The 24,274-nt window shown below is 49.9% G+C and overlaps 1 protein-coding gene across 2 annotated transcripts in view; it reads left to right on the top strand.

Annotated features, from left to right (window-relative positions):
- CAMKV (CaM kinase like vesicle associated) overlaps positions 1 to 24,274 on the top strand; it is a 207,921-nt gene that overhangs the window by 45,492 nt on the left and 138,155 nt on the right. The window contains exon 1 of one of the 2 annotated variants that reach the window (XM_088461784.1): positions 15,607 to 15,627. The exons of the other annotated variant lie outside the window; for it this stretch is intronic. The gene's annotated coding sequence lies outside the window, so the exon portion shown is untranslated. Of the gene's footprint in view, positions 1 to 15,606; positions 15,628 to 24,274 lie in introns of those variants that run through there. 2 annotated transcript variants of the gene reach the window in all.

Raw genomic sequence — 24,274 nt, 5'->3', positions numbered from 1 at the left:
TCTTACCGGAAGCGCAATATAAATCCCTTCCCACATCCAGGCTGCTGCCACTGGGGATGATTCAACATTGCACGTATGTGCAATGCTGATCACATATTCCCGATTATCGGGAATCTGTGCATTTCTGGAAACGGGCGCGTGTCCACCCAGTTTTCCAGTAGTGGCAAGGCCAGGGTCTGCGTCCACGGATGCAGTTACCTGGCCTCACAAGCCGGCTTAGCCGGAGTAAGCTGAGGCTTACTGAGCTGCGGTGATTCCAACCTGTGACCTCGGTCGCAGTGCTGGGATCGCAAATGCAGCAGGGGTGTCATACAGGGGGTTGTAATACAGGGAGGTGTCATACGGGGGGGTGTCATACACTACGTTTGCATATTAGCATTTGCATATTAGCATGGATGGAATTGCAGCACTTCCGTCCTAAGCTGAATGTGCCCCACTGCCTGCTGAGCTGCGCACTCCCCAATGTTAACATTTGTGGAAAGTGAATAAAATGTAACGGATGCAAATTGGGTAAAATCATATCGTGTTACAGTTTGTGCCCCTGATGAATTTACGCATCAGCTAATGACAGATTTGCTGGTGAGCAGGAAGAAGCCGCTCGCTCTGCGGATGGATCTTGCGATTGTAACAACTATTAGCGACAGCGGGCATAGCCATCTCAGACGCAACTCCACTTGCAGCTTACTGGGTGTAGCTGGGCGGCACCGTACGCTAAGTGGACCGTGGCATGAATACGGCATTACGGGCTATGCCTAGATCCATCTCAGACATATCTCTTGCACCAGCTATAGGGCTGATAGTGATGACGGTCACTCTAGTGTAGGGCAGAATGCGGCTCTATATACGCGGCTCTATATATGCGGCTCTATATATGCGGCTGGCACTGAGCACAGGTGGAGATTAGCGTTTATTACCGAGCACGCAATGCGGCTGAATCTGGGCCTTCCTGTAGTACTTGTACTATGTACCCCAGTCTGGTCGGAAGCTCGGACAGGTACTGGGAGAAGAAATGTTGGTATCATTAGTAGTAGTAATTACTTTGCATGCTGCCATCTGACAGATACTGTATGTATCCTTATCTAACCTGTATCTCCATCTCCCAACCCTGTATCCCCAACCCCCCTCACTGTAACCTCTGCTCACCCAATCACCCGATGTATCCCAACCTGTCTCCCAGCAATGAAGGTGTGTCCCCCCTCTACCTGCATCCCATATCTCCTCTCCTGTCTCCCAGCAATGATGGTGTCCCCCCTCTACCTTTATCCCATATCTCCTCTCCTGTCTCCCAGCAATGATGGTGTCCCCCCTCTACCTGTATCCCATATCTCCTCTCCTGTCTCCCAGCAATGAAGGTGTCCCCCCCCTCTACCTGTATCCCATATCTCCTCTCCTGTCTCCCAGCAATGATGGTGTCCCCCCTCTACCTGTATCCCATATCTCCTCTCCTGTCTCCCAGCAATGAAGGTGTCCCCCATCTACCTGCATCCCATATCTCCTCTCCTGTCTCCCAGCAATAAAGGTGTCCTCCCTCTACCTGTATCCCATATCTCCTCTCCTGTCTCCCAGCAATGAAGGTGTCCCCCTCTACCTGTATCCCATATCTCCTCTCCTGTCTCCCAGCAATGAAGGTGTCCCCCCCCTCTACCTGTATCACATATCTCCTCTCCTGTCTCCCAGCAATGAAAGTGTGTCCCCCCTCTACCTGTATCCCATATCTCCTCTCCTGTCTCCCAGCAATGAAGGTGTCACCCCTCTACCTGTATCCCATATCCCCTCTCCTGTCTCCTAGAGGTGAAGGTGTCCCCCCTCTACCTGTATCCCATATCCCCTCTCCTGTCTCCCAGCAATGAAGTTGTCCCCCCTCTACCTGTATCCCATATCTCCTCTCCTGTCTCCCAGCAATGAAGGTGTCCCCCCTCTACCTGTATCCCATATCTCCTCTCCTGTCTCCCAGCAATGAAGGTGTCCCCCCTCTCCCTGTATCCCATATCCCCTCTCCTGTCTCCCAGCAATGAAGGTGTGTCCCCCCTCTACCTGTATCCCATATCCCCTCTCCTGTCTCCCAGCAATGAAGGTGTCCCCCCTCTACCTGTATCCCATATCTCCTCTCCCGGTCTCCCAGCCATGAAGGTGTCCCCCCTCTACCTGTATCCCATATCCCCTATCCCTGTCTCCCAGCAATGAAGGTGTGTCCCCCCTCTACCTGTATCCCATATCCCCTCTCCTGTCTCCCAGCAATGAAGGTGTGTCCCCCCTCTACCTGTATCCCATATCTCCTCTCCCTGTCTCCCAGCAATGAAGGTGTGTCCCCCCCTCTACCTGTATCCCATATCTCCTCTCCTGTCTCCCAGCAATGAAGGTGTCCTCCCTCTACCTGTATCCCATATCTCCTCTCCTGTCTCCCAGCAATGAAGGTGTCCCCCCCCTCTACCTGTATCCCATATCTCCTCTCCTGTCTCCCAGCAATGAAGGTGTCCCCTCTACCTGTATCCCATATCCCCTCTCCTGTCTCCCAGCAATGAAGGTGTGTCCTCCCTCTACCTGTATCACATATCCCCTCTTCTGTCTCCCAGCAATGAAGGTGTGTCCCCCTTCTACCTGTATCCCATATCCCCTCTCCTGTCTCCTAGTGATGAAGGTGTGTCCCCCCTCTCCCTGTATCCCATATCTCCTCTCCTGTCTCCCAGCAATGAAGGTGTGTCCCCCCTCTCCCTGTATCCCATATCTCCTCTCCTGTCTCCCAGCAATGAAGGTGTGTCCCCTCTACCTGTATCCCATATCCCCTCTCCTGTCTCCCAGCAATGAAGGTGTGTCCCCCCTCTACTTGTATCACATATCCCCTCTCCTGTCTCCCAGCAATGAAGGTGTCTCCCCTCTACCTGTATCCCATATCTCCTCTCCTGTCTCCCAGCAATGAAGATGTGTCCCCCCCTCTCCCTGCATCACATATCCCCTCTCCTGTCTCCCAGCAATGAAGGCGTGTCCTCCCTCTACCTGTGTCCCATGTCCCCTCTCCTGTCTCCCAGCAATGAAGGTGTGTCCCCCCTCTACCTGTATCCCATATCTCCTCTCCTGTCTCCGAGCAATGAAGGTGTGTCCTCCCTCTACCTGTGTCCCATGTTCCCTCTCCTGTCTCCCAGCAATGAAGGTGTGTCCCCCCTCTACCTGTATCCCATATCTCCTCTCATGTCTCCCAGCCATGAAGGTGTGTCCCCCCTCTACCTGTATCCCATATCTCCTCTCCTGTCTCCCAGCCATGAAGGTGTGTCCCCCCTCTACCTGTATCCCATCTCTCCTCTCCCTGTCTCCCAGCAGTGAAGGTGTGTCCCCCCTCTACCTGTATCCCATATCTCCTCTCCTGTCTCCCAGCAATGATGGTGTCCCCCCTCTAACTGTATCCCATATCTCCTCTCAGTTGTCTCTCAGCAATGAAGGTGTGTCCCCCCTCTACCTGTATCCCATATCTCCTCTCCTGTCTCCGAGCAATGAAGGTGTCCCCCCTCTACCTGTATCCCATATCTCCTCTCCTGTCTCCCAGCCATGAAGGTGTGTCCCCCCTCTACCTGTATCCCATATCTCCTCTCCCTGTCTCCCAGCCATGAAGGTGTGTCCCCCCTCTACCTGTATCACATATCTCCTCTCCTGTCTCCCAGCAATGATGGTGTCCCCCCTCTACCTGTATCCCAGCCATGAAGGTGTGTCCCCCCCTCTACCTGTATCCCAGCAATGAAGGTGTGTCCCCCCCCTCTCCCTGTATCCCAGCAATGAAGGTGTCCCCCCCTCTCCCTGTATCCCAGCAATGAAGGTGTGTCCCCCCTCTCCCTGTATCCCAGCACCGAAGGTGTGTCCCCCCTCTCCCTGTATCCCAGCAATGAAGGTGTGCCCCCCCTTTCCCTGTATCCCAGCAATGTAGGTGTCCCCCCCTCTCCCTGTATCCCAGCAATGAAGGTGTGTCCCCCTTCTCCCTGTATCCCAGCACCGAAGGTGTGTGTCCCCCTCTCCCTGTATCCTCAGCAATGAAGGTGTCCCCCCCCTCTCCCTGTATCCCAGCAATGAAGGTGTGTCCCCCCCTCACCCTGTATCCCAACAATGAAGGTGTCCCACCCCTCTCCCTGTATCCCAACAATGAAGGTGTGTCCCCCCCTCTCCCTGTATCCCAACAATGAAGGTGTCCCACCCCTCTCCCTGTATCCCAGCAATGAAGGTGTCCCACCCCTCTCCCTGTATCCCAGCAATGAAGGTGTCCCCCCCTCTCCCTGTATCCCAGCAATGAAGGTGTGTCCCCCCTCTCCCTGTATCCCAGCACCGAAGGTGTGTCCCCCCTCTCCCTGTATCCCAGCAATGAAGGTGTGCCCCCCCCTTTCCCTGTATCCCAGCAATGTAGGTGTCCCCCCCTCTCCCTGTATCCCAGCAATGAAGGTGTGTCCCCCTTCTCCCTGTATCCCAGCACCGAAGGTGTGTGTCCCCCTCTCCCTGTATCCTCAGCAATGAAGGTGTCCCCCCCCTCTCCCTGTATCCCAGCAATGAAGGTGTGTCCCCCCCTCACCCTGTATCCCAACAATGAAGGTGTCCCACCCCTCTCCCTGTATCCCAACAATGAAGGTGTGTCCCCCCCTCTCCCTGTATCCCAACAATGAAGGTGTCCCACCCCTCTCCCTGTATCCCAGCAATGAAGGTGTCCCACCCCTCTCCCTGTATCCCAGCAATGAAGGTGTCCCCCCCTCTCCCTGTATCCCAGCAATGAAGGTGTGTCCCCCCCTCTCCCTGTATCCCAGCAATGAAGGTGTCCCCCCCCCATATCTCCTCTCCTGTCTCCCAGCGACAAAGGTGTGTCTTACCTCTCCCTGTTTCCCATATCTCCTCTCCTGTCTCCCAGCGATGGTGTGTCCCCATCTCTTCCTATCCTGTCTCCCCACAATCCAACAATAAAGGTGCCCTCCACCCTCTCCCCTCGATGGTGTCCCCCCCTCCTTGTATCCCACCTCTCCACCCACTGTCCTGTCTCCCAGCGATGAAGGTATGCCCCCCCCTCTCCCTGTATGCCATATCCCCTCTCATTGTCCTATTTCCCTGCGACCCTCTCCTTGTAACTCATATCCCCTCTCTTGTCTCCCTGTGGTGAAGGCATGCCCCCCCCTCTTCCTGTATCCCCTCTCTGTACTGTCAGCCAGCGATGAAAGAGTGTCCCCCTCTCCTGTCTCCCAGTCATCAAGGCGTGTCCCCCCCTCCCTGTATCCCATCTCTTCTCTCTCTGTACTTTCAGCCAGCGATGAAAGAGTGTCCCCCTCTCCCTCGTCTGTCACCCGGCGATGGTGCCCCCCTCTCCCATCTCCAAACAATGATGTCCCCCCTCCTCACTGTATCCCTTCTCCAACTCTCCCTGTCCTGTCTCACAACAATGGTATCCCCCCTTTCCCTGTCCTATCTCCCATCTCCCTGCACCCCAGCAGTCTCTGTACCCCCAGCCTGAGTATTACACGTGTCAGATTGATGCCTTAATAGCACTAGCTGTATACGGTGGCTGTGGATGGGTTGCCATGGTAACGCCCAGATTTAACCCCACTATAAAGTTCCACCCTCCGCCTGTACCTGAGCCAAGGACACCGTTTTTATTGTGTGACTCACTTGCTAATGTCAGTACCCCCCACACAATGCACACATGTACTGTACATGCACTGCATGATGCTCACATGTTCTGTGCCATGTGTGCAGTGCCCGTCTTCTGCATGCCCTGTGCCACTGTCTCTCCTCACAGATACACGGTGCCTCAGTCTGCGTGCATTATGCGCTGAGCGTGTTATAAAGGGGTTAAAGTGTTGAGTGCAATGTGTACTCTGCCCCAGGTCATATACAATGTGTTCCCTGTATAAAGTGCGCTCTGTCACGTTGCTTTACTTCTTCTTAGGGACCTGCAGGCGAAACATAGCAGAGAGAACCGGATGACGCCACGGCTCCTACCATTGGGGCGTCTTTCTGCTGCAGCAGTGGCAGAGAGAATTATACACTCAGAATGACCTCATATCGGGTATAAGAGTCACATAAAAACTGTTACACGATCACTTTGCGCAATCTGAAGTCAGAAATTCTATAACGTTTTACCGTAAATGCTGCAATAATCATAAGAATACTGTGGATTTAGGGGCTAATGCAAGTGCAATGCCGAACGCAGATTCCCAATTATCGGAATCTGCGCGTGCGAATGATCGCACGCAGCCCTTTCTATGCCTCTGCCTGATTGACAGGCAAAGGCATTTAAGGGGCGATGTGGGGGCGGGGTTTCGGTCAGTGTTCTTGGAAATGGGAGCATGTTCTCCACGTTTCCGGGTGTGGCAAGTCCAGGGGCTTCCTCAGCTGGCTGGCAGCCTGGCAAAGTCCACCATCTTGACCGATGGTCACGATGGTTATCCCAGCCTGCAACCTCGGTCGCAGTGCTGGGATCACAATGCAGCAGAGGGTGCCATACAGTGGGTGCCATACAGGGAGGGTGTATCAAACACCTAATGCTGCATTTGCGTGTTTACAAGGACGGAATTGCAAAGTTGCCTGCGTGTATAAATCATATATCTATAGCCTGTGTGCATACATCATATATCTACGGCCTGCGTGTATAAATCATATATCTATAGCCTGTGTGCATAAATCATATATCTACGGCCTGCGTGTATAAATCATATATCTATAGCCTGTGTGCATAAATCATATATCTATAGCCTGTGTGCATACATCATATATCTATAGCCTGTGTGCATACATCATATATCTACGGCCTGCGTGTATAAATCATATATCTATAGCCTGTGTGCATACATCATATATCTATAGCCTGTGTGCATACATCATATATCTATAGCCTGTGTGCATACATCATATATCTACGGCCTGCGTGAATAAATCATATCTATGGCCTGTGTGCATACATCATATATCTATAGCCAGGCCCGCCAAGAGCCATGGCGGGCCCCGGTAATAGGGGGTGTGGCCTAATAGCGCCCCCTTGCCGATAGAAAGAAAAAAAAAGATTTGCAGCGCCGCGAAGCTGGGCTGCTGTGAGGGGGGGGGCGCCGCCGGGCCCCTCAGAAAGCCCGGGCCCAGGTAATCTGTACCACCTCTCGGCGCCCCTGTCTATAGCCTGCGTGTATACTTCATATATCTGTAGCCTGTGTGCATAAATCATATATCTATAGCCTGTGTGCATCCATCATATATCTGTAGCCTGTGTGCATAAATCATATATCTATAGCCTGTGTGCATCCATCATATATCTATAGCATACTTGCCGACAATCAGCTCCAGCCTTCCGGGAGGGAGCTGATTATCGGCTAATAGCGGGGGGCGGGGCCGGCCATTGGGGGCGGAGCCAGGGGCGGGGTGACCATTTTGGGGCACACTGGGGATGGAGCCAGGGGCGGAGCCGCACGATCGCGTCATCATGACTCCGCCCCCTCTTCACAATGCCGTGATTTTCGGCATTGCGAAGCAGGGGGCGGGGCCACGATGACGCGATTCTGCGCGAATCGCGTCACCGGGCCCCCCGCTGCGGGGATTTCTGTTTTTTTCATGGGGGAGGTGGGGAGGGTGTGAGACTTCCGGGAGGCTTGCCTGCCTTTCCGGGGGGCAGGGAGCGGCACCCGAAAATCGGGAGGCTCCCGGCCAAATTGGGAGGGTAGGCAAGCCTGATCTATAGCCTGTGTGCATACATCATATATCTATAGCCTGCGTGCATATATCAATTATCTATAGCCTGTGTGTATACATCATATATCTATAGCCTGCGTGCATCCATCAGGAGAGGTTGTGTGTGCTGCTGCTTCTGCTCTACTTCCGTGGCTGTGTGAGAGGGAGGATCCCCTGCAGGCTTCCCCAGGCAGACTGCCTCTGTCTGGGGGAAGTGTTTAGGAAAGTGTGGCTGTGATCCTGGTGCGGCCTATACATCTTATTTCTGTGGCTGTGAGAGAGGGAGGTTCCTCTGCAGGCTTCCCCAGGCAGGCTGCCTCTGTCTGGGGGAAGTGTTTAGGAAAGTGTGGCTGTGATCCTGGTGCGGCCTATACAGTTTATTTCTGTGGCTGTGAGAGAGGGAGGTTCCTCTGCAGGCTTCCCCAGGCAGGCTGCCTCTGTCTGGGGGAAGTGTTTAGGAAAGTGTGGCTGTGATCCTGGTGCGGCCTATACATCTTATTTCTGTGGCTGTGAGAGAGGGAGGTTCCTCTGCAGGCTTCCCCAGGCAGGCTGCCTCTGTCTGGGGGAAGTGTTTGGGAAAGTGTGGCTGTCATCCTGGTGCGGCCTATACATCTTATTTCTGTGGCTGTGAGAGAGGGAGGTTCCTCTGCAGGCTTCCCCAGGCAGGCTTCCTCTGTCTGGGGGAAGTGTTTAGGAAAGTGTGGCTGTGATCCAGGTGCGGCCTATACATCTTATTTCTGCTGTTTACAGAGATTAACTCCCAGTGATATTCCAGTGTTTTTGTTGGATTATTGACGTGGCACAAAGGGAAGTGCCAATGCCTAAAAAAGCTAAAACCCGGGCTCCTGTGGCATCAGGACAGCCCAGTGACATGATGAATGCTGGTGGATCGATTGCGGCTAAAGTGGGATCACAGCCGCTGGCAGAGGGTCCCGTTGTGCAGTCGGCGCTGGCTATGGGCAGCCGAGGACATGCTTTAAGTGCAGAGACTTTAGGCATCTGAGTGGTGATTGTACGGTTGTTAACTGTTGACTGTGTGGGAAAACTGGGCACGTCTCGAAAGAATGTCATGTGGTTAAATGTAACCTATGTGGGGAAGAAGGGCACCCCTATAGTAGGTGCCCGAAAGCATGCCACAATATGGAATCCAGGCAACCTCGTCAAGACAGTGGAGGTGTGAGAGGGGAGATGGTGAGAGGGGAGGTGGTGAGAGGGGAGGTGGTGAGAGAGGAGGTGGTGAGAGGGGAGGTGGTGAGAGAGGAGGTGGTGAGAGAGGAGGTGGTGAGAGGGGAGGTGGTGAGAGTGGAGGTGGTGAGAGGGCAGTGTCACAGTTGGTGCTAGTGAGTTACCTGTATTAGGTGATGAACTGGAATCACTGGAGGCCGGCTGGACTGGAACCATGGGTAACATGAATAGCTCTTTTATAAAAGAAGTGGGTAGCAGTGAGAATTGCCTTTGGTGATGAGTGACTGGAACTGGAAACTTGAGACGTTGGAATGAGACCAGAACGAACTTGAAGGGACCGGACTGGGACCGGCCGGTAGGCCGACTTAGCTGGTTGGGGTACCAGTAGATGGGCTTGCAGGTGGATGGTAGCACGGAAGCTACTTGGTGCAGCTAATGAGCCGTGAGGTGAGTGAACTTGGAGGAACCGGACTGGGACCGGCAGGAAGGCTGACTGAGCTGGTCGGGTTACTAGTAGATGGGCTTGCAGACGGATGGTAGCGTGGAAGCTACTTGTTGTGGCTTGGGAAGCCGTGGGTAGACGTTGGTAGCTGGGTGGCTACGTGGAGCGGCTGGTAGCTGGGTAGCTACGTGGAGCGGCTGGATATCCGTGGGTAGACGCTGGTAGCTGGGTGGCTATGTGGAGCGGCTGGATAGCCTTGGGTAGACACTGGTAGCTATGTGGAGCGGCTTGGGAGCCGTTGGTGAGAGATGGTAGCGTGGAAGCTACTTGGAGCGGCCTGGGAGCCGTAGGTGAGAGGTGGTAGTGAGGAAACTGCTTGATGCGGCCAGGGAGCCGTGGGTGAGAGATGGTAGCGAGGAAGCTACTTGGTGCGGCCTGGGAGCCGTGTGGAGAAGCTGGTAGCGTGGAAGCTACTTGGAGTGGCCTGGGAGCCGTAGGTGAGAGATGGTAGCATGGAAGCTACTTGGTGCGGCCTGGGAGCCGTGGGTGAAAGATGGTAGCGTGGAAGCTACTTGCTGCGGCCTGGGAGCCGTGTGGAGAAGCTGGTAGAGTGGAAGCTACTTGGAGTGGCCTGGGAGCCGTAGGTGAGAGATGGTAGCATGGAAGCTACTTGGTGCGGCCTGGGAGCCGTGGGTGAGAGATGGTAGCGTGGAAGCTACTTGGTGTGGCCTGGGAGCTGTGTAGAGAAGCTGGTAGTGTTGAAGCTACTTGGAGCGGCCTGGGAGCTGTAGGTGAGAGGCTGGTAGCATGGATAGCTGAACGCAGCAGGCTTATGGATAGCACTGGTCTAGGAACCAGCAGGAGCCTGGGACATACTGGTACACAGAGGTACAGCTATAGCACAAGTAGTACACCACGGAACGTAACAAGATGTTCAAGCACAGAGTGCTATCAGAGGAGGATCTATATACCTAGAGTCTGGCAGCAATTGGTGGATACAGACAGGTGGTCTGGCAGTGACATTCTAAGTGGAACAAGGCACAACATGCAGAGGGAGTAATCATCTCTGCAGCCCTTGAGAATCAGAACCACACCTGTGATTCCAATTAAGACTAGCAATGCTCACAGACAGAGCAGAGTCCAGGTGATTTAATCAGTGTGGGGAGGAGAGCAGTCTGCACACACAGAGTTGTCACAGCCAGCATGATTCAGCCAGAGCAGATCTCCCAGGAGAATTACAAACACAGATCCATGGAGCAGCTGGCAGAGGTAAGTCTCAAAGCAAAGGTAAAAACTAGCCAGGATTGTGACAGTACCCCCCTCTTCATGGGTGGACTCCGAACACCCAAATAAATACATAGGAGAACATGAAAAAATGAGACACCCGGAAAACTGAAAAACTTTCTTCCAAACATGACATTACAGGAGCTTCAAACATAGGGACACCATCACTCTTGACACATCTCTTTAGACATCTTCTTAATGCTTATATTTATTGGAATACCAGGAGTGGAAATTCTTCAAAGGAGATGTTTCAAGACCTTCGTCGATTCTTCTTTCTGCTGTGAGAACGTTTTGTGCCAACCAACGGACATGGGATCTCTGGTAACTCCTGTGGAAATACATGACTGGAAAGGACAGGGTCAAATGGCAGATGGTTTTCAGGGAATGGAGAATTATCATATGCAGGATCGAGTTCAGATTCCGAGTCAGTATCTAAAGGTAAAATCGAAGGTTTAGTAGGACTTGAACATTGATAGGACTCCTGGGAGGAACTAAGCGAAATATAACCAATTTTGATGGTGTTTTGGGAGGTACCGCAGTATGAAGAGGACAAGGAGGTGGGCGCACATCTCATGTTCAGGGATGCCGATTCTATAGCGCCACTCTCCTTGGATGCTTCGAATTCAGCACGTTGGCCCTTGAAAACTTGACCTTGTTCGGATTTCAGGGAAGTGGAGGACTCAGCAGAGGATGATTCCTTAGTAGAACCAACAGACTGCTTGTACCGATTTTCAGAACTGAGAATTTCACTAGAATTTCGATTGACAGGTTTAAGAGCAAATTCTTTAATAACAGCTTCACTGAAAGTTTTTATACTTAGAAGCTCAGGATCTTTTGACTCGATTAAAGGGTTGGCCCAGTCCAACGCCTCACCTCTAAAGGAAGTGAAAAGGTACTTAGTAAAGTTGGTAGGAATGATACCACAAGCTGGATCTGCTTCCATGATTGCAGCATAATGCTTCAGTAATGCAAAGTATTGCGATAAGTCCCCATCGAAATATATGCATCCTGGAGTATCCGATGAAGTTTGTGTGTTCGAGGATTGTGGAGCACACTCAGGTGCAGAGCTGGAAGAGACTTGAGGATGCACCGATTGATGAGGAGTCAAAACAACTGAAGTTGACAGCTGTTCGGTACTTGGACTAACTAAAGGAACTGGAAGGAGTCCTGAGGAGCCAGAGACAGCAGCTTCAACAATCGAGGCTGAGAACAGACTACAGGAACTGTCATCCTCTGGAACGATATTAGCAGGAGACGTTGAACAGGAACCAGGATCAGATTTTGTAGTATAAGACTCTTCTCCCTGATAACTGGAACTTGAAACCCCCTCCTGAGGCATGAAACTTGAGACCCCCTCCTGAGGTGCGCGACTTGAGACCCCTTCCTGGGGTGCGAGACTTGAGACCCCCTCCTGGGGTGCGAGACTTGAGACCCCCTCCTGGGGTGCGAAACTTGAGACCCCCTCCTGGGGTGCGAGACTTGAAACCCCCTCCTGGGGTACGACTTGAGATCCCATTCTGGAATGAGGCACTTGAATTCTCCTCCTGGGGAATAACACTAGAAACCCCATCCTGGGGTATAATTCTTGTAACCCTCTCCTGGGGTGAGAGACTTAAGGTCCCCTCCTGGAGTACAGAACTTGACACTCCCTGTTGGAGTATGGAACCCAAAATCCCCTTCTGGGGAAGCTGACTCGACTTTTCCTTTTGGGGCATGGAACATGAACCCCCCTTTTGGGATGCGAGGACAGAGACTTCCTCCTGGGGTGAGTGACTCAAAACCCCTTCTTGGGAAAAGGGGACCCTCCTGGGGTTGAGACTTTGGAGACCTCTTCTGGGTTTGCCAACTGGAGTCCCCTACTGGAACAGGCAGAATCCGGGCTGGGACCGGAACATTCAGAATCCGGGACGGGACCGGAACAGGCAGAATCCGGGCTGGGACTGGAACAGGCAGAATCCGGGCTGGGACTGGAACAGGCATTGAGACGTTGACACCTGGAACCACTGCTGGAATTGCAAAGGGAACAGTCTTTGATAAAGTGGTCAGAAGCTCCACAATAGCGACAGAGATGTAATTCTTTACGCCGCTGGCGTTCAGCCACAGAGAGCTGGGAGCGCGGGTAACTTCGATGTGTCACTTTATTTGGCATGAAAGAATCTTTGGTTCTTAGAAACTCCAAGACAGAGTTTTTAGTTGAGACAGAGGTAGCGCTAAGAAATTCAGGAATGATCTGAAAGATTTTGCTGAGTAGAGCCTGTAGCTGTTCCAGCATTGATGGAAAGTTGTTAGGGGTTCAGGTAAGATTTGGGTATCATCTAGCCGGTTATTCAGAATTTGCAGAAGCTGTAGTACTTGATGCTGTACTGCCTCCTGTGAATCCAAGCGAGTGATTAGGTTATGGAAAGCACTTGATCCAGAATTAGGTGCTTGATCTGCCACCATCGTTAGGCTTGAACATACTGTCACAGTTGGTGCTAGTGAGTTACCTGTATCAGGTGATGAACTGGAATCACTGGAGGCCGGCTGGACTGGAACCATGGGTAACATGAATAGCTCTTTTAATAAAAGAAGTGGGTAGCAGTGAGAACTGCCTTTGGTGATGAGTGACTGGAACTGGAAACTTGAGACGTTGGAATGAGACCAGAACGAACTTGGAGGGACCGGCCGGTAGGCTGACTGAGCTGGTTGGGGTACCAGTAGATGAGCTTGCAGATGGATGGTAGCACGGAAGCTACTTGGTGCAGCCAATGAGCCGTGAGGTGAGTGGACTTGGAACCGGACTGGGACCAGCAGGAAGGCTGACTGAGCTGGTCGGGTTACTAGTAGATGGGCTTGCAGACGGGTGGTAGCGTGGAAGCTACTTGTTGTGGCTTGGGAAGCCGTGGGTAGATGTTGGTAACTGGGTGGCTACGTGGAGCGGCTGGTTAGCCGTGGGTAGACGCTGGTAGCTGTGTAGCTACGTGGAGTGGCTGGATAGCCATGGGTAGACGCTTGTAGCTGGCTAGTTATGTGGAGCGGCTTGGGAGCTGTTGGTGAGAGATGGTAGCGTGGAAGCTACTTGGAGCGGCCTGGGAGCCGTAGGTGAGAGATGGTAGCGTGGAAACTGCTTGATGCAGCCTGGGAGCCATGGGTGAGAGATGGTAGCGTGGAAGCTACTTGGTGCGGCCTGGGAGCCGTGTGGAGAAGCTGGTAGCATGGAAGCTACTTGGAGCGGCCTGGGAGCCATAGGTGAGAGATGGTAGCGTGGAAGCTACTTGGTGCGGCCTGGGAGCCGTGGGTGAGAGATGGTAGCGTGGAAGCTACTTGGTGCGGCCTGGGAGCCGTGTGGAGAAGCTGGTAGCGTGGAAGCTACTTGGAGCGGCCTGGGAGCCGTAGGTGAGAGATGGTAGCATGGAAGCTACTTGGTGCGGCCTGGGAGCCATGGGTGAGAGATGGTAGCGTGGAAGCTACTTGGTGCGGCCTGGGAGCCATGTGGAGACGCTGGTAGCTTGGAGCGGCCTGGGAGCCGTAGGTGAGAGGCTGGTAGCGTGGATAGCTGAACGCAGCAGGCTTACGGATAGCACTGGTCTAGGAACCAGCAGGAGCCTTGGACATACTGGTACACAGAGGTACAGCTATAGCACAAGTAGTACACCACGGAACATAACAAGATGTTCAAGCACAGAGTGCTATCAGAGGAGGATCTATATACCTAGAGTCTGGCAGCAATTGGAGGATACAGACAGGTGGTCTGGCAGTGGCATTCTGAGTGGAACAAGGCACAACATGCAGAGGGAGTAATCATCTCTGCAGCCCTTGAGAATCAGGACCACACCTGTGATTACAATTAAGACTAGCAATGCTCACAGACAGAGCAGAGTCCAGGTGATTTAATCAGTGTGGGGAGGAGAGCAGTCTGCATACACAGAGTTGTCACAGCCAGCATGATTCAGCAGATCAGATCTCCCAGGAGAATTACAAACACAGATCCATGGAGCAGCTGGCAGAGGTAAGTCTCAAAGCAAAGGTAAAAACTAGCCAGGATTGTGACAGGGAGGAGGTGAGAGTGAAGGTGGTGAGAAGAGAAGAGGTGAGAAGGGAGGAGGTGAGAAGGGAAGAGGTGGAGGAAGAACCTTTTCAAAAAGTTAAAGGTGGGAGGAAGAAGAAGAGGAAAGGGGAGGATATGACTTTAATATTGTCAAATAAATTTGATGTTTTTACATCTGACGAGGAAGGTGAGATAGTGAGGGAGGGAGGTGAGTTGTTCTTGGTATCTGGAGTTAGTAGAAGGAAAGTGAGGAGGATGGCAAAGCAAGGTGAAGTAAAGTGTGGTGATAAAGGGAAGGGGAAAAAGAGAAAAGGGCCAGAACAGGAGGTATCTCCAGAGGAGGATCAGGATGGTTTGATATGGGACCTGGTTGGAACATAATTAATGGAAGATGTTTCAAAAATTGATAGGGTGGTGGAGGAGGTGGTGGATGTTATAGAGGAGACTCAGAGATTAGAGATGGAGGAAGTGATTGATTCATCTTTGGGATCAGTTGTGGACTCTAGTCAGGTGGTGGATGGTGTGGTTGTAGGTATAAAACTTGAGTCAAATCCCCCAATTTTAGAGCCTTCTGAAGGTGGGGAGACATTGTCTCAAGGGGATGGAGGAGGGGGTACGCAGGAGGTGCCCCTGACTTCGGGTGTGGAAGATGCTGGCCCAGTGGGGGCTGGTATGCAGGGTTACATTTTCTTGGTTGTGTTTTTCATGGTTAGAGGTTTCACGTGGAGAAGTAAAAGTAAGCAAGGTCATGTTTCTTTTATAATCTATAAATATGGATCCTCACCCTATACGATGCGCCACGATTAATGTGGCTTCCGTAGTTTCTTAACGTGCTCGTATGATGGCCTTTGATTTTTTCAACACGGTTGAGGTTAATTTTTTTGTTTTTGCAGGAGACTAGGATTGGTTATTGGATCTCCTTCACAAAGTGAAGCGTGAGTGGAGGAGGGGTCCTTCTTACGGGTCTCTTGCGGCCGAGCCATACGGTGGGGTGGCAGTACTTTTTATTTGCATGGTAACTATACGCAAGATTATAGAATTTCAGACAGGCAGATGTATGATTTTGGATGTTAACATGAAGGGACAGGACCTTAGGTTAATCAATATTTATGGTCCTCAGTCACAATGGGAGAGGAAATGTCTCTTCATGGAGATAAAACCTTATCTTTTTACAGCCCAGCAGGTTATCTTTGGTGGTGATTTTAATACCATAATTAGGCCAAAAGATAGAGGGGGCTCAAGGAGACCTCTGGGCTATGATTCCATTTTTTTAGTTAGTATGGTTAGACAGGCGGGTCTGGTGGATGTACATATTCGTCATTCCCCAGACCTCATGGGTTTCACTTTCTTTAGTGGTAGCCATAGGTCTAGGATAGATAGGTTTTTTGTTAAAGAGACTTCTAAAACTTCATCCCTAGGGGTGAGGTTGGTGGAGTTCTCTGATCACGTTTTTCTCTCAGTAAGTTTGAATACCTTAGAATCCCCTCAGAAAGGGCGGGGCCTTTGGCATTTGAATTCAGAGCTTCTGGAGGAAGAGAGAGTTAGGCAGTCTTTCAAGGTCTTTCAATTTCAGGAGACACTTCTGAAGGCTGGTTGGAGTAGGTCGGAGTGGTGGAAGGTAATAAAAAAGAGAATCTGTAAGTTTTTCCGTGGTCTTGTAGCCAGGAGAAACTTATTAAAGCAAAATGTCTACCATAGACTGAGAAAGAAATTAGAGAATTTCAATATAACCAATTGGCATCTTTGGTTTTGGAAAGGGATTATGATTCAGACCACTCACCAGATCCTTACCAGAGCTGTAAGGCATCAGTTGATGCCAAACATGTCAGAGGACTAGTTGATGAACAGGGTGCTCTTCGTAAGGATAAAGAAGGCATTCTGGACATAATTGTGTCCTACTATTCTGATCTGTTGTCTGAGCAGCCACTTACTAGAGAGAGGAAGGAGTCATTTCTGAGGGGAACTCCTGGTCTGGATTCTCAGGGTACTTCTCTTGACTCTTTGGCTTGTGATATAACTGCAGAGGAAGTTAGGAAAGCAATAGTGGGGTTGAAATCACCAGGACCAGATGGTTTAACATCTGAGTTTTATAAGACCTTTTCAGACCTTCTAATTCCTCGCCTTGTGGAAGTATTTAATGAGAGCCTGGATGAGGGAATTCTCCATCCTTCCATGAGGTTATATGCACTTATTTTGCTATCCAAAGGGAAAGACCCGTCTCGTATTGAGAACTGGCGCCTCATAGCCCTTCTTAATACAGACAGAAAGATTTCTGAGCTTCTGCTTTCATCTTCTCAGCACTGTACTGTGAAGGGTCGAAGCACATTTAGTGCTGTCCTTGGTGTCCGGGAGGCCATTGAGCGGTGCAGGGCTGAGAAGTGGGAAAAGTACTTACTGGCATTGGATCAGTCTAAGGCTTTTGACCGGGTAAACCACAAGTACCTTTGGGCTTTACTAGAATGGTTTGGTCTTCCAAGGTGGTTGTTTAGTTGGTTACAGACTCTATATCGACTGGCTAAAAGCTTCCAACTTGTGAACGGTTGGGTGGGTCCTGCCTTTGAGGTATGCTCTGGGGTTCATCAGGGTTGCCCCCTGAACCCCCTTTTATATGTTTTTGCGATTGATCCCTTTACCAGAAGGGTAGAGAGTGGAACTGTAGGAGGGGTGCAGCTGAGTCCAGTGTGCCCCTTGAGGGTAGTAGCCTACACAGATGATGTCACAGTGGTTTTGTCTTCTCAGGCAGAGGCCTGTGACATGGGGCATCTTATCTGTGAGTATTCTGAAGCCTCGTGCTCTAGAGTAAATCGTGAAAAGTGTGACGTTTTTTGGATGGGGGAGGAAGGTGATGAATTTTCCCTTCCGGACAGCTTCCCCCAGGTCAGTGATCACATTAAAATCCTAGGCATCAAATTTGATCATGGTGATTATGCCTCTCTAAATTGGGTTAAAAGGCTGGAAGATGCTACCAAGAAGTTAGAGTGTTGGAAAAGATGGAAGTTGTCTTTTATGGAAAAGGTTGACCTATACAAAACGTACCTGGTCCCTATATTTTTGTATGTCAATTACGTGTGCTTTCTGCCTCAATCTATGTGGGCTAGATTGAACTCCTCATTCTTTCTGCTTTTGTGGGGGAATAGGACCAACATAGTTAAGAGAAGTATTACATACAAATCAAGGAAAGATGGGGGTTTAGATATGGTAAACCCTGTGATTTTTTTTTGTGACAGCTTTTATAAAATTTAACGTTGGGAGTATGTTTTTGGATACTCCCCCTCGGTGGGTAGAGGGATTCAGACTATGGGTATCTCCCTTCCTCAGTCTATGGATAGATGGTGGCCAAGTGAAAAGTTTTCAGATTTGGCATCGTTTCCTCCCGATCTATGTCATCCAGAGCTTGAAGGTGATAAAGTGATATGGTGTGGGGTGAGTGAAGTCAAAAACTGTTCCAGGAGTGAGTTGGGGAACAGAATTTTGCAGACTCACTTTCATGTGCCACTGTCACTGAGGGACTGCCCGGGTAATGCTGCTTCGGACTCTGTTAAATTCACGGTTTAGCTCTGTTAAATTCACAGAGGATGCCGCCAAAGTTTAAAGATATTGCCTGGCTCTCTTTTCATGGAAAGCTTTATGTTGGAGGGAACCTCGAGTGGAGGAGTGCCAGTGAACGTGGTTGTCCACGGGAGGAATGTCCAGGGTTGGAGGAGACAATGGACCACTTCCTGCTTGAGTGCCCCTTTAATGTAAAAGTTTATGAGGAGGTATCAAGGGCCATTGGAATTCCATGCCTTTCGGGTCTTAGTTACCCTGAGTGGGCTTATGGGGTAGTCAGAAGGTATGGTGGATTTGATCACAATTTTTTTTGTTAGTTTAGCATTTAGGTACCACATGTGGGGTGCATGGTGTCATGTCTCCATACGGAGAAAGGTCCTCCTCTGTGAAGTGGTGGTGGGTTCGATTCTACAAGAGGTGAAGTGGATGATGGATCTGGATAGGGGGAGGCTAGACACTGTCAGCTGGTTCCGTCGGTGGGGTCAGTTGAAGCCCCCTTGATGGGTGGTGGATAGCCTGTTTTTGTTCAGCTGGGAGTCTTTTTCTTCTTACACGGCCCATAGATTTTGTTGTTATTATTTTTAGGAGAAGGTTTTGCATACATCTGCCTGGAGGTGGCAGGTAATGGTGATGGGTAGAGTTAAGTTTGTTAGTTAGTTGTGTGGTTTAGAACAGGTGATGTGTGTTATAAATCCTGGCTTAGTTTTTCTTTGTAGTTGTTAGATGTTATATGGTTAAGTTTTGTGATATTTGTTTGGAGGGGGCATAATATGTGTTAATATTATGTGTACCTAAGTTTTTGTTGTTATTATGTATATTATATTATTTATATTATATATATATATATATATATATATATTTATGGTATTTATGTATTTTATGTTGCAAGTTTTAAAATAAATGAAGTATTATCATATATCTATAGCCTGCGTGAATGGGAAGCAATCGGGAAGCCGACTGCCTAAATACCGGCAGCCGGCTTCCCGACTGTCATTTCCCGGCAAGGGTGAAATGCCGGGCGTCTAGATGTAGACGTCCGCATTTCCCTGATGCCTGGAGCCTGGCGCCCGGCATCCCGATCGTAGTGATGCCGGGCGCCGCGAGCGGACAGCTGCCGGGGGGAGGGTTAGGTTTAGGGCTCCCGGGGGGGACTTAGGGTTAGGCACCCCCCCGGGGGACTTAGGTTTAGACAGCGGGGAAGGGGGTGGTTAGGGTTAGGCACTTGGGGGGGAAGTTAGGGTTAGGCACCCCTAAGGAGGGTTAGGGTTAAGGGGGTTAGGTTAGGTTAGTAGATACTTACCTATCCACGATAGCTGCTTCTAACTCTGCTCTTGTTGGGCTGCTGCTGACGGGAATTTCATACCCATTCCGCGTGAATACATCATATATCTATAGCCTGCGTGTATACATCATATATCTATAGCCTGCGTGCATGCATCATATATCTATAACCTGCATGTATAAATCATATATCTATAGCCTGCGTGTATACATCATATCTATAGCCTGAGTGCATCCATCATATATCTATAGCCTGCGTGCATAGATCATATACTGTATCTATAGCCTGCGTGTATACATAATATATCTATAGCCTGCATGTATACATCATATCTATAGCCTGCATGCATACATCATATATCTGTAGCCTGCGTGTATACATCATATATCTATAGCCTGCGTGTATACATCATATCTATAGCCTGCGTGCATACATCATATATCTATAGCCTGCGTGTATACATCATATCTATAGCCTGCGTGCATACATCATATATCTATAGCATGCATGCCTACATCATATATCTATAGCCTGCGTGTATACATCATATATCTAGAGCCTGCGTGTATACATCATATATCTATAGCCTGGGTGCAGCTACCTCTTCCCTTCATCTGTCAACGTTAGCACCCGGCCTGCAAAGTCTTCACCTTCTGATGACTGGGAAGAGCCGACCCTGCCCAAACTAATGACTGGTGCCTGACTTCTTACACAAATCACCACAAGCTACTGTATTAGTATACTGCTATTACATAGTGTATTACATACTGTATTAGTATAGGGCTATTACATAGTGTATTACATAGTGTATTAGTATAGGGCTATTACATAGTGTATTACATAGTGTATTAGGGCTATTACATAGTGTTTTAGTATAGTGCTATTACATAGTGTATTAGCATAGGACTATTACATAGTGTATTAGCATAGGACTATTACATAGTGTATTACATAGTGTATTAGTATAGGGCTATTACATAGTGTATTACATAGTGTTTTAGTATAGGGCTATTACATAGTGTATTACATAGTGTATTAGTATAGTGTTATTACATATTACATATTACTGAGGAGCTGATTCAGAGCCGCTCGCACGATGTGTATGCAAATTGCGTAGGCAGTGCATCAATGTATTAGCACGCCCAGTATGTCTTAGAGAGCGATCACATAGTGTATGCAGACACCCACCAGCCTGTCTTAAGACGCCCACTTGTGCACGTCTTGTCCAGGGAGTGTATGCAACCATCAGTACATCGGATGTGATCGCAGCGTTTGAGGATGACCATACCCTGCCACAAGCACTGCGAGCACTTCAGTGTAAACACCAGCCAGGTGACGTGTACTATGACGCTGTCTTATAATTATACGTACCTCTAACACGCCGCTGAGATGCTCAGGCACGCCTGCGTCTGCACCTCCACTCCACTTTTAAATGGCCAGCCCCTGTTACCACCTACAGACGGTTTCTCCTGTCACTCACTCTGCTGGGCTGTCTATGCGCAGCGAGCAAGTGCATTGTGAGCTTTCACTAAGGTATACGCACACACACTGCGCACAATGTATACACACTGCATACCATCGGCAGGAGCGAGAGTATGTATCTTAGCGAGCGGGTCTGAATGAGCTCCTGAGCTCTAGTACCCTAATTCCATGACTCTCCTCTCCCTGTATCCCGTCCCCTCCTCTCCCTGTAACCCATCCCCACCTCTCCCTCTATCCCATCCCCACCTCTCCCTGTATACCGTCCCCACCTCTCCCTGTATCCCGTCCCCTCCTCTCCCTGTATCTCGTCCCCACCTCTCCCTGTATCCCGTCCCCTCCTCTCCCTGTAACCCGTCCCCACCTCTCCCTGTATCCCGTCCCCACCTCTCCCTGTATCTCGTCCCCACCTCTCCCTGTATCTCGTCCCCACCTCTCCCTGTATCCTGTCACCACCTCTCCCTGTATACCGTCCCCACCTCTCCCTGTATCCCGTCCCCACCTCTCCCTGTATCCCGTCCCCACCTCTCCCTGTATCCCGTCCCCTCCACTCCCTGTAACCCGTCCCCTCCTCTCCCTGTATCCAATCCCAACCTCTCCCTGTATCCCGTCCCCACCTCTCCCTGTATCCCGTCCCCACCTCTCCCTGTATCCAGTCCCCACCTCTCCCTGTATCTCGTCCCCACCTCTCCCTGTATCCCATCACCACCTCTCCCTGTATCCCGTCCCCACCTCTCCCTGTATCCCGTCCCCACCTCTCCCTGTATCCCGTCCCCACCTCTCCCTGTATCTCGTCCCCACCTCTCCCTGTATCCCGTCCCCACCTCTCCCTGTATACCGTCCCCACCTCTCCCTGTATACCGTCCCCACCTCTCCCTGTATCCCGTCCCCTCCACTCCCTGTAACCCATCCCCTCCTCTCCCTGTATCCAATCCCCACCTCTCCCTGTATCCCGTCCCCACCTCTCCCTGTATTCCGTCCCCACCTCTCCCTGTATCCCGTCCCCACCTCTCCCTGTATCCCGTCCCCACCTCTCCCTCTATCCCGTCTCCACCTCTCCCTGTAATCCATCACCACCTCTCCCTGTATCCCGTCCCCACCTCTCCCTGTATCCCATCACCACCTCTCCCTGTATCCCATCCCCACCTCTCCCTGTATCCCGTCCCCACCTCTCCCTGTATCCCGTCACCACCTCTCCCTGTATCCCGTCCTCACCTCTCCCTGTATCCCGTCCCCACCTCTCCCTGTAATCCATCACCACCTCTCCCTGTATCCCGTCCCCACCTCTCCCTGTATCCCGTCCCCACCTCTCCCTGTATCCCGTCCCCACCTCTCCCTGTATCCCGTCACCACCTCTCCCTGTAACCCGTCCCCACCTCTCCCTGTATCCCGTCCCCACCTCTCCCTGTATCCAGTCCCCACCTCTCCCTGTATCCCATCCCCACCTCTCCCTGTATCCCATCCCCACCTCTCCCTGTATCCCGTCACCACCTCTCCCTGTATCCCGTCCTCACCTCTCCCTGTATCCCGTCCCCACCTCTCCCTGTATCCCGTCACCACCTCTCCCTGTAACCCGTCCCCACCTCTCCCTGTATCCCGTCCCCACCTCTCCCTGTATCCAGTCCCCACCTCTCCCTGTATCCCGTCCCCACCTCTCCCTGTATCCCGTCCCCACCTCTCCCTGTATCCCGTCACCACCTCTCCCTGTATCCCGTCCTCACCTCTCCCTGTATCCCGTCCCCACCTCTCCCTGTAATCCATCACCACCTCTCCCTGTATCCCGTCCTCACCTCTCCCTGTATCCCATCACCACCTCTCCCTGTAACCCGTCCCCACCTCTCCCTGTATCCCGTCCCCACCTCTCCCTGTCCCGGGCAGAATATCTGTCTCTTATTTTCTCTCCCTCAAACCATCTCACCATAATACGGTTACTATCTCATAGCGCCATATCCAAATATTGCCCCTTTTATGAAACTGAGGAAGGACGCCTTTCTTGGGATATAGAGGCCTATTCATCAACACTAAAATAACGTTTTTAAGGACATTTTCCTTAAATAACGTTATTTTGGTATTCATGAATAGACTTAGCACAGGAGATATCACAGATATCTCCTTGCTAAGTTCCCCTGCGTTAATTTCCACACTCCCCATACATTAGTACATTAGTACGGGTACATTAGTATGGGTATATTAGTATTAGTACATTAGTATGGGTACATTAGTACATTAGTATGGGTACATTAGTACATTAGTACATTAGTATGGGTACATTAGTACATTAGTATGGGTACATTAGTGTATTAGTACATTAGTACATTAGTATGGGTACATTAGTACATTAGTATGGGTACATTAGTGTATTAGTACATTAGTATGGGTACATTAGTGTATTAGTACATTAGTACATTAGTATGGGTACATTAGTACGGGTACATTAGTACATTAGTATGGGTACATTAGTGTATTAGTACATTAGTATGGGTACATTAGTACGGGTACATTAGTACATTAGTATGGGTACATTAGTGTATTAGTACATTAGTACATTAGTATGGGTACAATAGTGTATTAGTACATTAGTATGGGTACATTAGTACGGGTACATTAGTACATTAGTATGGGTACATTAGTGTATTAGTACATTAGTACATTAGTATGGGTACATTAGTACGGGTACATTAGTACATTAGTATGGGTACATTAGTGTATTAGTACATTAGTACATTAGTATGGGTACATTAGTGTATTAGTACATTAGTATGGGTACATTAGTATGGGTACATTAGTGTATTAGTACATTAGTATGGGTACATTAGTGTATTAGTACATTAGTACATTAGTATGGGTACATTAGTATGGGTACATTAGTACATTAGTATGGGTACATTAGTGTATTAGTACATTAGTACATTAGTATGGGTACATTAGTACGGGTACATTAGTATGGGTACATTAGTGTATTAGTACATTAGTATGGGTACATTAGTGTATTAGTACATTAGTATGGGTACATTAGTACGGGTACATTAGTACATTAGTATGGGTACATTAGTGTATTAGTACATTAGTACATTAGTATGGGTACATTAGTACGGGTACATTAGTACATTAGTATGGGTACATTAGTGTATTAGTACATTAGTACATTAGTATGGGTACATTAGTGTATTAGTACATTAGTATGGGTACATTAGTACGGGTACATTAGTACATTAGTATGGGTACATTAGTGTATTAGTACATTAGTACATTAGTATGGGTACATTAGTACGGGTACATTAGTACATTAGTATGGGTACATTAGTGTATTAGTACATTAGTACATTAGTATGGGTACATTAGTGTATTAGTA

This window comes from Taudactylus pleione, unplaced genomic scaffold (assembly GCF_031769625.1).
Source record: "Taudactylus pleione unplaced genomic scaffold, aTauple2 ptg001096l, whole genome shotgun sequence".
Taxonomy (NCBI): Eukaryota; Metazoa; Chordata; class Amphibia; order Anura; family Myobatrachidae; genus Taudactylus; species Taudactylus pleione.
This window is presented reverse-complemented; position numbering and strand designations above follow the sequence as displayed.